The 14,941-nt window shown below is 38.8% G+C and overlaps 1 long non-coding RNA gene across 3 annotated transcripts in view; it reads left to right on the top strand.

Annotated features, from left to right (window-relative positions):
* LOC100973734 (uncharacterized) overlaps positions 1-14,941 on the top strand; it is a 78,911-nt gene that overhangs the window by 22,542 nt on the left and 41,428 nt on the right. For 2 of the 3 annotated variants that reach the window (XR_010112003.1, XR_010112004.1), the window contains exon 4: positions 14,819-14,904. This is a non-coding gene — a long non-coding RNA (uncharacterized LOC100973734). Of the gene's footprint in view, positions 1-5,338; positions 5,463-14,818; positions 14,905-14,941 lie in introns of all 3 variants that reach the window. The other variant, XR_010112006.1, reaches the window with a different exon arrangement.

The raw sequence follows: 14,941 nt of genomic DNA, 5'->3' as shown, positions 1-14,941 counted from the left end.
CAGTAGACTGTGGCTGTCCAGTTTGGTGTCACCTTTAAGGGGCTCCTCTCTCCACGCAGGCCAGGCAAGACTTCACTGCACATTTACAGAACAAGGACCTTCTGTCTCAGATGCCTGACTCACCAGCTCCACTGCCCTGCATTCCGTTCTCTCACTCTCTTGGCTTCCAGTGTTGTTGCCAGTGGTTTGGGTCCTCACCCTACTCTTTCACCTCAATGCTTAATATAGCCATGTTTGGCTTTTGAATTTGCTTTTCCTCTCATCTACATTTTCATCTCTCCACCGTGGCTTGAAGTAATCACAATTTTGGGATAACAAAGCCATTCTATGCTTGGCTTTGGTAAGTCCCTAGAATTTACCAAGTCACAGCCAGGTGAGGTGGCTCACGCCTATAATCCCAGCACTTTGGGAGGCCAAGGCGGGCGGATCATAAGGTCAGGAGTTCAAGACCAGCCTGGCCAACATGTGAAACCCCGTCTCTACTAAAAATACAAAAATTAGCTGGGCGTGGTGGCGGGCGCCTGTAATCCTAGCTACTCGGGAGCCTGAGGGAGGAGAATTGCTTGAACCAAGGATGCGAAGTTTGCAGCGAGCTGAGATCGCGCCACTGCACTCCAGCCTGAGCAACAGAGTGAGACTCCGTCCCAGAAAAAAAAAAAAAGGATTTACCGAGTCACTTCCTGCCCTTTGTTATGGACTCACCACCAATCTGTCCCAGCAAGGCCCAAATAGTGTTTAAGGAGTGATGGTAGTGAGTAGCCTTTTAAAAAGTTTATTCAGGGAGGTTGAAATAAAGAGGTTGGACATGTAAATGGGGAATGAAACAATGGGTAAACTCACCTGTTCAGATTATTCAGCTATTCAGAAAAAGAATGCATGCCTTAAGTCCTCCAAAGGAATACAATTTGATGGCATTAACATGTTGCTTTATTAAAATGTCCTGTATTCATTTGGCATATATATTCCATTTGCCTATTAAACTCTTAGCTTCTCAAGGGCAGAGATTGAACCTTCTCTTCTTTCCCCTGCTGAATAGACACTCAATTTTAATTTTAATTTTTTAATTTTACAAAAATTGAAATAGTGTCTCGCTCTGTCACCCAGGTTGGAGTGCAGTGGCACCATCATAGCTCACTGCAGCCTTGACCTCCTGGGCTAAAGCGATGCTTCTGTCCTAGCTCCCTGAGTAGCTAGGACTACAGTTGACATCACCACACCCAGCTAATTTTTAAAAAAATTTTATGGAGACGGGGTCTCACTATGTTGCCTAGGCTGGTCTTAAACTCCTCACCTCAAGTGATCCTCCTGCCTCAGTCTCCCAAAGTGCTGGGATGACAAGCGTGAGCCACCATGCCTGGCCTACAGTCCATGTTTTAAAGTGACAGATTCATTAAACCAAGGCCTATATGTCTGAAGTGTGAGTTGTCGATTTGGGTATAGATGTCACAACCCATGTAGAGGGCAATTCCTGTGGATTGTAAACACGGTAAATCATACTGTGTGGCATTGTTTCCCCTACCTCCCCACTCAACCTCAAAACATGGACATTTTTATTCAGGTGAAATTCCATTAAAGTAAATTTGACTTTATCAAGATAACCAATATTGGGATCTTCAGTCAGTAAAACTGATGTCCGTGTATGTTGTACCCGTGTGTATGTGTTTATGCATGGTAGTGTGGTGGCACAAGGCTGGGGAAAAATTAGTGACAATTATCAAAAGAAGACAACATTTAGCCTTTATTAGGGGTCTGAGGAAGCGGGGTGGGGGGATTGTCGTTGCCAGACCACTTATCTTTTCCCTCTTGCATTACTTAGTGAGTGGCTTTGGTAGGTGGAGACCTTAACAATACATTTTCCTCTCTAGCATGCTGTTTTCACTGTCTCTACTCTAGTTCAGGTCTTTATCAATCTCAGACCTGGATTATTGTTAATAGCCTACTCATTTATTTTCCTATCTCTAGTTCTTCTTCTAATCCATCCGAAACACCCTTGTAAGATTAATCTCCCCAGAGTACAGGGCTGATTGTGTCAACTGTTTAGTCATAAATGTCCAGTCACTTTCATTTATTTAAATTCCCCATTTTTCCTTTGTTCAGCACCATCCACAGTCTACCTCTAGCCGAGGTTTTCTACTCATCTCCCAGTAGTATCTTCCTGTACATTCTCTTTCTGCTCAGTGGGGAGCTCACCGCTCCCCAACACCCTCCATGCTTCTGCCCCTAGGCAGTTCCAAAGCTGACTGCCCTTCCCTGCAATGTCAGGCATCTGAATCACTCACATCTTCCAAGGCCCAACTTAAAAACTACCATGTCCAAGGATCTTCCCTGAACAGCCCTCTGGAAGTGTTATCTGCCACCTCTGTTTTGCTGCAGTATATTGAAGTTTTATATTTCTCTACTCTTTTTTTCATTCTTATTTATGTACCTGAACTGAGTGGTTAAGTGCTGTGGGCTAGATGGCCTAGATTTTAATCCCAGATATGGTCATTTACATGATCTTATTTATTAGCCTTTTTAAGTCTTGGGTTATTCATTGTTAAATTGATAATAATTATAACTACCTCCTACTTTCTTTGGTGAAGATTAAATGAAATAATGAATATAGTACACTTACCCCAATTCTATTTTAATTTTTAATTTTTTTTTTTTTTGAGATAGAGTCTCGCTCTGTACCCCAGGCTGGAGCGCAGTGGTGCGATCTCGGCTCACTGCAACCTTTGCCTCCTGGGTTCAAGCGATTCTCCTGCCTCAGCCTCCTGAGTAGCTGGGACTACAGGCGCACGCCACCACACCTGGCTAATTTTTGTATTTTTAGTAGAGACAGGGTTTCACCATGTTGGCCAGGATGGTCTTGATCTCCTGACCTTGTGATTCACCCACTGTGGACTCCCAAAGTGCTGGGATTACAGACGTGAGCCACTGCGCCCAGACTAATTAATTAATTTTTTTAAGAGGCAGGGTCTAGCTCTGTCAGCCAGGCTGGAGTGCAGTGGTGCATTCATAGCCCAGTGTAGCATCAAAATCTTGGGTTGAAGTGATTTTCCTGCCTCAGCCTCCCAAGTGTCTAAGACTACAGGTATGTGCCACCTCTTATGGCTAATTTTTATTTGATATTTTTTGTAGAAATGGGGTCTTGTTATATTGCCCAGGCTAGTCTCAAACTCCTGGGCTCAAGCAATCCTCCGGCCTGGGCCTCCCAAAGTGCTGAGATGACAGGTATCACCCATCACAACCAGCCTTAACCCAGTTCTGAACACACAGTAAATGGTTGAAAGTTATAAGTTATTGAGTTTGTTCTATTGTTATGTTTTAGTGTCCTTTCTAGACTCTAAGTTTATTGAGTGTTAAATCTGTCTCGATGGCAGGGGTCAGCAAACTTTTTCTGTAAAAGACAAGATAGTCAGTATTTTAGGTTTTACTGGCAAAATATCTCTGTCATATATTCTTTACTCTGTCTGTCCCCTTTCTAAACAATCTTTTAAAATGTAAATTCATCCCCAGCTCACAGGCTGTAGAAAAACAGGCCACATACTAGCTGTGGTTTGCCAACCCCTGCTCTATAGTCCATAGTGCCTGGATCAGTGCTTTTCATGTAGACGTTAACTGAGAAATGTTGTCTGGTTAATTCAACAAGTGATTGCATGATTGAACTCTGTAGAAGTGACTGTGTTTTTTATCTTTTGCAAATGACTCCCTTTGCTCCTTTTCGCCTTGCACCATTCTAAGTCCTGAATATTTCCAGTGAGTCTGATTCTATGAACAAACTGGCTGAAGCCCCTAAAGCATGGGGCTGTCGGTGAGTTGTCCCTTCTACACAATGCTTCCTCTCCGGGTTGTCAGTTTGTTTCTGTTCCAATCTAGCCAGGGAGTTGTATGCTGAGTCAGGGAGCATAAATTATTCTGGGACAAAAAGTGGTGTGACTATTAGAACAATATTAAATACTGTATTATTGCATTTAGATGGCAGCTCTTTATGTTTCTCCATGAATATGTAAAATCCTTGCTCACACCCTGATTTTAATTGATGTCTGACAAATCCAGACTTACTGTGGCAAAAAAAATGACAATGTTAATATTAGCATAACTTTTCTCTTTGCTAACTGGATTTACATATCAACTCCTGGGATAGCATACATTATTTTTTTCTTTGTGCCTTGATTTAATCACAACAGCAACAATTACCTCTATTAGGCCTCTTTCTATAGATATATAGGAATATGGATGAGGATGAATGGCTTACTCTGAGAATTATTATTACTAAAATCTAAGCATTGGCTTTGCTTCCCTTACAAAGTATACATTAGGAAATAATTAGTATTACATAGTAAATTTGAAGCACAGACTTATATGTATCTTCACACTTATTTTAAAATACTTCTCTTTTATCTTTTCACAATGACTGTGAGGCTGATTATTATTCTTATATTAGGTGAAATCTGTAACTTCACATGTTGGCTCACCAGAGCAATATTAAGAGAGATAATCATCAGCAATATCCACACAAATTGCATTCCTTAAAGCAAACCAATTGCTTTGAAGGTAAGCGAAATGATTCTTCACGGAGAGGTACCAAAATGTCCACTATGTGGTGCTGCTGTACCTGAATTACACAAGGAGGGTAAAACAGTACACTGTACCCTGAATTACACAAAAGAAGGTAAAGAAGTACACTGTACCCTTAATTACACAAAAGAGGGTAAAGAAGCACAAAGTAATAATAATTTCACCCACAAATTCATTATCATCATTGTTCAAGCAATTGTTATTGGGAAGACAAAGAAGAAAATATGTGATACTGAAATTATTACTATATGATGTAAAAGAAGCTATTTTTTTCAACTTTGTTTCATATATGGAGAGAAAATTATCTTAGGAGAGAAGCTAATAAGTCAATGTGGGTGTTAATTTTTTGGAAAAACAATCAGAAAGAATACATAAACGGAAATTTTAGGGCATGCAAAAATTATAAATAAAGTCTGTGTGCATCTATATATACATACACACACACACATACACATAGAGAGAGAGACTTTAGCCAATGCTATATTTTAACAATGTTGAAAAACTTTTGGCTAAAATAACAATTATTAATCTGGGAATTTCGTAAAAATTTTTTAGCAATCAGAATTTTACCAAATATTTTTCAGAATTTTTTCTGTAGCAATCAGAATTCTGTAGCAAGCCAAGTCATAAAAGAAAAAGAAAACCTTAATTTTGATTTCGACTCAAAATTCAAGCCCTATTTATTTTACTTTCAGGCCTATGGAGTAGCAATAGTTGCCAAAATACTAAACATGAGCTGCAAATTTTATGGACCATGCTTTCATTTACTTTTTAGGATTGAGATGTTGGAAGCTTTAGCATGTTGATTATGATGATACCCAAGACTCAAGTTTAAGAAGGAAAGGAAGCAATAAGATCATGCCTGCTATTAGTATAGTCATCACAGTTATTGTGTAAAGGTAATGTGAAACAATGCAGAATATTTATGTTTTAACAGTTTCCATTTTATGCGACCTGTGGGGAATGAGAGTTATCCAAACTATATAGACTGTGCCCCTCTTCCCTCCGAAGCAGCGAAGCCCGCGATGAGAACATTACTGCTGCTCTGGTACTTCCCTCTTATGGAACAAATTTGCAAAGTCTGTGGCAGTGATTCATAGTTCAGGAAAGACACACCTTTCAGAAGCAAAGACGAAGAAAGAAGGATGTTATATGTTTAGTCTTTGCTATTTTTACTCTCTGGTTTTCAGTTAAATTGTGACTTACAATTATTTGGTTATGGTGACCCATTAATTCACCAAACAGAAGCTCTATTTGAGTCAAAGAATCCTGTTTTCAAGCTTAAAAGAAAATGAATCTGTATGTTCTTATACTTTCCCTGTAATATGTTCTGTCATTTTACTAATGCTGAAAGTCTATCCAATAGACCTGGACTCATCACAAATAAAAATTTAGAGTTTCACAGAAATGGGTAAAGAGCAATTAGTATTTTCATTAAAAACTAACAAATATAAAGATCAAATTAGGGTTTTTTTTTCTTGGCCCTTGTTTATAATATGCACTAAAAATTACTATTGTACTTAGGAAGTATTTTTAATATTGAAGTTGACCTAAATTGTACTGAAATACTTGAACCTTCTGGTTGGGTCATATGGTAGGGACTGTGTGCCACATAAAAATGCCTTTTATGTATTAATTGTGCCTATATTTCTTTAGCATCTGCCTCTCTCATTGGACTACAGACACCACAAAGACTGTTTTATGTCAACAGTGTCTATATAAATAGGTGCTTAAAATTTTTTGTAGAATCAACTGGCAAATGAATAAATGATGATAAACATTGCTGAATTAAATAAATGAAATATAAGCCAGGGCTAAATTCAACCTTAGTAAACAAATTTGTGAACTGTGAGCCATCCAGACTATTCCTAAGACTGAGTGTAGAAGTCCACTGGTAGGAGACTTCTACCAGTTTACATTTAAGATCTTAAGGAACTTACCATCTTGGTTGTTTCCTAAACTTTCTACATCCTTAACTTCTACTGCAGAATACAGTTTTTAGCTTTCTTGCTTTCTTTTCTTTCTTTCTTCTTTCTTTCTTTCTTTCTTTCTTTCTTTCTTTCTTTCTTTCTTTCCTTCCTTCCTTCCTTCCTTCCTTCTTTCCCTCCTTCCTTCTCTCTCTTTCTTCCTTCTCTTTCTTTCTTTCTTTCTTTCTTTCTTTCTTTCTTTCTTTCTTTCTTTCTTTCTTTTCTTTCTTTCTTTCTTTCATTCTTTCTTTCCTCTCTCTCTCTCTCTTTCTCTCCTTCCTTCCTTCTTTCTTTTTTTTTTTTCTGGAGTCTCACTCTGTCACCCAGGCTGGAGTGCAGTGGTGAGATCTTGGCTCATTGCAATCTCCGTCTCCCGGGTTCAAGCAATTCTCCTGCCTCAGCCTCCTGAGTAGCTGGGATTACAGGCGTGTGCCACAATGCCTGGCTAATTTTTGTATTTTTAGTAGAGATGGAGTTTTGCCATGTTGGCCAGGCTGGTCTCAAGCTCCTGACCTCAAGTGATTTGCCTGTCTCGGCCTCCCAGAGTGTTGGGATTACAGGTGTGAGCCACCGCGCCTGGCCAACACCTTGTTTCCTGACTCTGCTGTTTCATGACGATAAACCCAACATTCAGATAACCAATAGCTGCATAATACTTTCCAATTTCATCTATGATCTCTAGTCTCACTAGATATGCCAGGTCCATGTCAATAAGCATTATTGTCACCCAGGCTGTAGTGCAGTGGCATGATCACAGCTCACTGCAGCCTTGACTGCTGGGGCTCAAGCGATCCTCTGCCTCAGCCTCTTGAGGAGCTAGGACCACAGCACATGCCACCACACCCAGCTAGTTTTTTTTTAAAAAAATTTGTAGAGGCAAGGTTTTGCTGTGTTGCTCAGGCTGTTGTCGAACTCCTGGCCTCAAGTGATCCTCCTGCCTTGGCCTCCCAAAGTGCTGGGATTACAGGCGTGAACCACGGGGCCCAACCTTGTGTTTGGTTCTGTGCTAGTATTCTACATACACCATGATGTTTTATTCCTTTATGCCTTTATTAATTGTGATTTCACCACCTTGAATACTTTTTCCTTCCTTCTTTACTTGTGTAACTGCTATACATTCTTTAAGGCTTATCTCGGGCATTACTAGCTCCATAAATCCTTTCTTGAGGCACAAAGCTGGAGTCCCATAAGCTGCTAAACATAGCTCTATTGGAGAACTTAGTATATTTTGTTTTGGTACACATAAACATTACCTGTTTATACATCCATGTTTTCCATTAGATATGAGTTCCTCAAAGTAAAGCAATCAGAAGCACATTAAAGAGAAATACCTCCTATTTCCATTATCAAATATACAAACCTACTTGTTTCAGTATCCAAATACTCTGTCTTCCAAGAGAAATGGATGGACAGCCATTGATTCAGCTAAGGCCGATTCATCTGTTTGGGCACTTCACTTGCACTTGATTTACAGTTTGTCTAGGTATAGAATTCTACTTTGGAAATAGTTTTCTTTCAGGAGTTTGAAGCCATTGCTTCATTGTCTTCTTGCTTCCGGTGTTGCTAAGAAATCTAAATCATTCCTATCATTCCTTCTTTGTCTATAAAAAGAACTCTGTATTATAGAAAATTTAAAATATGTTCAAAGAGAATTATATGATGAATATATAATATAATGAATTCCCATGTACCCATCACTCCACAATTGTCAATGTATAGCCAGTTGCATTGCCTCTACAGCACATCCCCCACTTCTGACCTTTTAATTATTTTATTTTATTTGTTTATTTACTTCCTTTTTTGAGGCAGGGTCTGGCTCTGTCACTCAGGCTGGAGTGTAGTGGTGCGATCATAGTTCACTGCAGCTTTGAACTCCTGGCCTCAAGGAATCCTCCCACCTCAGAATCCTGAGTAGTTGGGATTATAGGTGTGCACCACCACGCCTGGCTAATTTTCTGTAGAGATGGGGTTTTGCCATGTGGCCCAGGCTGGTCTCAAACTCCTGGGCTAAAGCAGTCCGCCCACCTCGGCCTCTCAAAGTGTTGGGATTACAGGTGTGAGCCACCACACATGGCCAACTTTCAATTATTTTAAATCAAAATCCAGAATTACTCTGTTTTATTGTAAATATTCAGTATTTTTCTCTAAAAGAGATAAAGGATCATATTTCCAATCCTTTGCATGTAATTAGTTTTATTCTCTCTGAGAGTTTAGGAAATTATTTTTCTTCTTAGAGTTCTGAAATTTTATGATATGTCCATTGTGCCTGTTTTTCTGTGGGCCTTTTCTATCTGTAATCTCATGTTCTTTGCTTCCAAGAAATGTTCTTGAATTGTTTCATTGATGATTTCTTTGCCCCATTACTCAGATGTTGGACCTCTTAGAATGGTACTCTAACTTTCTTTCCTTTCTGTTTTTCATCACTTTGATTTTTGGTTCCACTTTTCTGACAGATTTTCTCAACTTTCTCTTCCTACCCACCTATCACAGTTTCCATTTCTGCTATTATATTTTAATGTCTTAGAGTACTTTTCTAATTTTCTGCATGTTTCTTTTTTGTGGTATCTTGTTTTTATTTCACGGATGCAATATATTCTCTCTTTTCCTTTTTGATAACATATTTTTGAAGCTTCTCTGTCCTCCAAAGTTGCCTTTTTTTCTTTGCTTATTTTGGGTTCCATCTTCTTGATAGAGGCTTTCTTCATCGAGTGTCTAATTCCTTTGCTCTCTGCTCATGATCAGTAAAGTGTGAGACTAAAAAACTGATGGGCACACTGAGCCTGTGGGAAAGACTTAACTTTGATCTTCACTGAAGTGGAATCTGGGTGGGCCATTTGTAGAGGAACCTCTGCAGTTAGTATCTAGGTCTTGCTCTTAAGCAGGTCAGATTCTGCAGAAAAGAGTTTTTCTCTTTCCTTTCTGGAGGATAAAGCTCTGGCTGCCAGCATTCTGGGAGTCGGATTGGGGAAGAAGACTAGGGTTGTCTGCATTTAGCACTAGATGTGCGATCACCAGATACCTACTCTCAAGACATCCCTCCTCTGTTTCCTCTAGGTTGGGGTCAGGGATTTGGGAATCTAACTGCTTCTCAAACAACTTTACCCACATCTCCTTATTTAGAAACCTGTTTTTACACTCAGTTTTAGATTTTTCCAGTGTTGCCAGTTTCTGATCGTTTTTAAGACTATGGTGCAAATTATGTTGGTTTTGAACTTTCCTTGCTGCCAGCTAGGGATGTGGGTTTCTCAGGAGTGTTAAATCAGTTATCACACATTGGTTAGCTTGCCAACTTCCAAAATTTTGTTGCTGCTGCATCCTTTACTATTTTCCTTACACTAGTAGGTTTAGGTATAAAACAAAACTCATTTATTATTCTTCCGTGGGGTTTTAGGAGGGAGAAAAATAGGTGTGTATGTTCACATCATCTTAACCTGAAAGAGTCCCTCCTTTCCCCCTTTTTTAAACCTTAAAATCCCACAATCATTGTTTAATATAAAAGTGAACCCTGTTTCTCATGGAGGGCTTATTGGTAAGATTTCTGGTGGCCAACACAGCCACTGGGGCCTCTGAGCTTCTTGGATTTGCAGTGAGGGGAGTCAGCTGGCAGTAGGGGCTGGTTGTACTGGGTGAGGATGTCTTCAGTCTCCTTCTTGGAAGCCTCATCCATGTTTTTCTGGCTCTGGAGATCAACTGGCAGATTTTGTAAATCTAGGCCATTTGACCCATGGGCATACCAGTGAATTGGTCTTTGTCCAGAAGCAGAACAGATTCTGCTACTGTTGCAGTTTGCTTGGCTCAGTCATTTCTAGAGCCATCCATTCACCTTGTTGAAAGTGTTGGCCTGTTTGCTGTGCACCAAGACCCACATAGACTGCAGAGGGCCCTTGGACAGCAGGGCTGCTGGTGAGGACAAAAGTGCCTACTGTGCAGCTCTGCAACCAGAAAAGGAACAGTCCCTTTTTGAAAATAAGCTTCTTCCCTTGAATTCTGGGATTCCACACTTGCCTGGTTTTTTTTTTTTTTTTTTTTTTCTTAACTTGCTGGCCACTCAATCAAAAATAATTATTTGAGAAATATTTTTTGGAGTGTTTTCTAGATGCTAGGAGCCATTTAAAATAAAGGCAAAACAATAGTGATCAAAGTAGACAAGTTTCTCTCTCATGGGCCGTATATTTTCCCTTCTCTTTACTGGGTTCTTATTGTTTTTCTGGCCTCTAAGTTATGTTGGGCTCCAAGGTATGGTCCCTATGCCTTTCCTTTTCTTCCTAAGTGATTTCCTTCAGTTTCATGGCTTAAAAACATCTATAAGATGATAACTCCAAATTTACATATTTACAACTCAGATCACTTTCCTGAATTCTAATCTTATATACCTCATTGTCTACTCAACATAATCACTTGACGTCTGTAGTGGCCTGACTGGTGGTGCCAAAGAAGATATTCTACTTTCTAATCCCCAGATCCTATGACTGCTAACTTATTTGAGAAAAAAAAGGGGGGGGGGCTTTGCATATTTAATTAACGATATTAAAGATGTTGAGATTAGATTATCCTGGATTATCCAGATGGAGACCAAACCCAGTGACAGGTATCCTTATAAGAGACATACAGAGGAAAAGACAGACACAGGAGAAAAGTCACTGTGGCCGGGCACAGTGGCTCATGCCTGTAATCCCAGCACTTTGGGAGGCTGAGGCGGGCGGATCACCTGAGGTTGGGAGTTTGAGACCAGCCTGACCAACATGGAGAAACCCCGTCTCTACTAAAAATACAAAATTAGCCGGGTATGGTGGCACATGCCTGTAATCCCAGCTACTAGGGAGGCTGAGGCAGGAGAATCACTTGAACCCAGGAGGCGGAGGTTGCGGTGAGCCGAGATGGTGCCATTGCACTCCAGCCTGGGCAACAAGAGCAAAACTCCGTCTCAAAAAAAGAAAAGAAAAGAAAAGTCGTTGTGAATGTGGAGGCAAAGATTAGAGTGACGTGGCTACAAACCAAAGAATGCCAGGGAATGGTAATAGCCACCAGATGCTTTATTTGAAATAAAGATTGGCAATAATCTAAATGCCTGTCCATAGGACATTGGTTAAATAATTATAGCTCAGCCATTAAATGGAGTGCTGTGAATTGGTTAAAAATTAAAAAAGAACAAGAAAGTTCTGTATATGTAAGAATGAAATCATTTCATTTTAAGTGGAAAAAGCAAGGTGCAGAATAGTATGCTACCATATAGATTTTACAAGTCTACAAATGCATATTTGCAATTATAAACATAGACGCTTTGTAAGTATACACAAGAAACAGGTAACAATGCTTGACTTTGGTGGGAGGTGGGAGGGTTTGAGGAAAGGTTTGAGAATAAATCTTTTCCCTGCTGCTGAAGTTTTAGCTCACACACTTATTTGCTCTGTTTTATGTTTCTCTCCACACCACCTCCCCACTTCCTCTGACTCTCTGTTCCTTCTCTCCACCCCCTCCCTCCCTCTTTCTCTTCTCCTCCTCCTCCTCATTCTTCTTTTCCCCAGCATTTTAAAAAGAAGTTTATTTTAAATTCAACATTTCTGGGTGTTTTTCAGGAGGAAGAATTTAAGGTTACATAGTTCATAATATTTAGAGATATTGAAGTCCTTATTATTTTTTAAACATATTTCTGCAAGTGGAAGCTGGGTAAAAAGGTCTGAACTTGTTAAAAAAAAATTGTGGAAGCATATTGCCAAATTGGTCCTTAGAAGATTATACCAATTTGCATTCTCACCTGCAGTTAATGGAAATGCCCCCTTCCTTGAACTCTCATTGGCATTTGTGCTATCATTTTTTAAAATGCCAATTTGATGGGCCAAATTCATATCTTATTATTTTAATTTGCACTTTTAAATTATAATGAGTTGAATGTTTTTTCAAAGTTATATTGGTCATCCGATTTCTCTTTTTATCTTTTTTTAAAATAAAAATTTTTACAAGAAAAGCATTGATCACATTCTCACCATATGTGATTGAAACCACAGAGGAAATACACAAATATATGATAACATGTGGTGTTAGGTAAGGAATCTAACTTTCTTTTTACAGAATTAACAAAATTTTAAACCAGTTATTTATTAAAAATCTACCCTTTCTCTATTGATTAAAAAAGCACTTCACTAATTCTAAATCTGTATGTATTTTGGATGTGTCACTGGATTTGGAATCTTTTTCATTGATCTCTCTGTCTAGTATCATGCCAGAATTAAGTTGTCTACATATTTTGCCCAATAGTTTAAATTCTTCTATTTATTCTTTTGTTACATAGTTTTGGGGTTGGAATTTTGAATGGAATTATATTACATTTATAAATGAAATTTGGGAGATTTGAAATTTTAAAACATCAATTATTTTCATCTGAGAACAAGGTATTTTGCTCCATTTATTTAGAACGTCTTTTAGATTATCCAATAAAATTTGTATTTTTCTTTGTGTCAGCACTGCATATTTCTTGTTAAGTTTACTCCAAGATATTTGGGATTTATAGCCCCTTCCCCAATGGTTAGGTTACTTTATTGTGTTCTTTGTGTCATATTATATGACTCAGTATCACTGTAGCTCCTGGCAGTACCCCTGCTGTCAGAATACTTGATGTGAGCTTTGAATACCAAAGGTCTGGTGGATATTATTTATTCTTCTTGTGCTTGAATATGGCCACTTCTTATTCTTTTTACTCTTTTTGTTATGGCCTGTGGAGAGTTTACAGTGACCTACCGCTGGACCAAGAACCAGAATCTGTAGTAGCATTCCTCATTTACATTTACAACAGTTAACAGGTTGGCTGCCAATTTTTACAGTGCCATCCCACAGTGTGGAGAGTACAGCATTTGTGCTTGTGATCTCTGCTTGCATATCTAATTTCAGGCACTTCTTTTCTCACAGGACTTGTCCCCACCCAGGGCCCCCTGAAGAACCCTAGAAAAAAGTTAATTGCTTGCTTCCATTTGAACCCAGAGGCTTGCTACTGTATTTGTTAAATATCTACCTGATATTATAGGACATATAAAGAGCCTGATCCTGAATCAGACAATTTCAAAAACAAAGAGAAAAACAATAGCCTTTTTCTATTGAAGCTCTTTATGCCATAAGTGGGGAGTTGATTTTGTTTGAAGGTAAAATAAAATCTTATTAAAAAGTTGTTTTCCATTTTTTTCTTTTTTATTGTGGTAAAATACATATAAAATTGACCATCTTAGCCATTTTTATGTGTATAATTCAATAGTGTTAAGTATATATACATTGTTATGCAACTAATCTCCAGAATTTTTCATCTTGTAAAACACAACTCTGCCCATTAAACAATAACTTTCTATTCCCCATCCCCTGACAACTACCATTCTCTTTTCTATCTATGAGTTTGACTATTGTAGGTAACTTTTTATAAGTGAAGTTATACAGTATTTGTCTTTTTATGACTGGCTTATTTAATTTAGCAGAATGTTCTCAAGTTTCATCCGTGTTGTAGCATGCATCAGAATTTCCTTCTTCTTTTTTTCTTTTTTGCTGGGGTGCTGTGGTGTGATCTTGGCTCACTGCAACATCCACCTCCCAGGTTCAAGTGATTCTCCTGCCTCAGCCTCCCAAGTAGTTGGGATTACAGGCATGTGCCACTATACCCAGCTAATTTTTGTGTTTTTAGTAGAGATGGGGTTTCACCATGTTGAACAGGCTGGTCTTGAACTCCTGACCTCAAGTGATCCATCCACTTCAGCCTTTCAAAGTGCTAGGATTACAGGCATGAGCCACTGTGCCTGGCCAAGAGAAATCTCACCATTTCTGTGGGGTTTTGTTTGTTTGTTTTTTAGAGATAGGGTCTCACTATGTTGACCAGGCTGGTCTTGAACTCCTGGCCTTAAGCGATCCTCCCATCTCGGCCTCCCAAAGTGCTGGGATTACATGCATGAGCCACCCCACCCAGCCTCCTTCCTTTTTAGGACTGAACAATATTTCATCCTGTGTGTATATCACATACATTCTTTTTTAAATCCGTTTAACTGTTGATAAACATTGGGTTGTTTCCACCTTTGGCTATTGTGAATAATGCTGCTATGAATATAGGTGTACAAATATTTCTTCAAGACCCTGTTTTCAAATACTTTCTAAGTGTTTTACTAGATTTATCTTATTTGATCCTTACAACAACTTTATAATCAAAGTACTCTTAAGATCCCAGTTTTATTGATGTGGAAACTGAAGCATATAGAGGGTAAGTTATTGTGATTCTAGAACTCCTGTGTTTAACACCACTCTATACTGTTTTCCAACAGAAAATCTAGGTATCTTGCACCAAGAAGTGGAAAATAAAGAAGAGAAATGAGAACCATGTTTGTATTGGCTGTCTATAAAATAAGAGGTAGGCATTAACTTTTATCATTCACTATATTCAAAGA

The sequence above is a fragment of the Pan paniscus genome, chromosome 3 (genome assembly GCF_029289425.2).
Source record: "Pan paniscus chromosome 3, NHGRI_mPanPan1-v2.0_pri, whole genome shotgun sequence".
Taxonomy (NCBI): domain Eukaryota; kingdom Metazoa; phylum Chordata; class Mammalia; order Primates; family Hominidae; genus Pan; species Pan paniscus.
The sequence above is the reverse complement of the archived record's forward strand: the minus strand, read 5'-3'. Positions and strand labels throughout refer to the sequence as shown.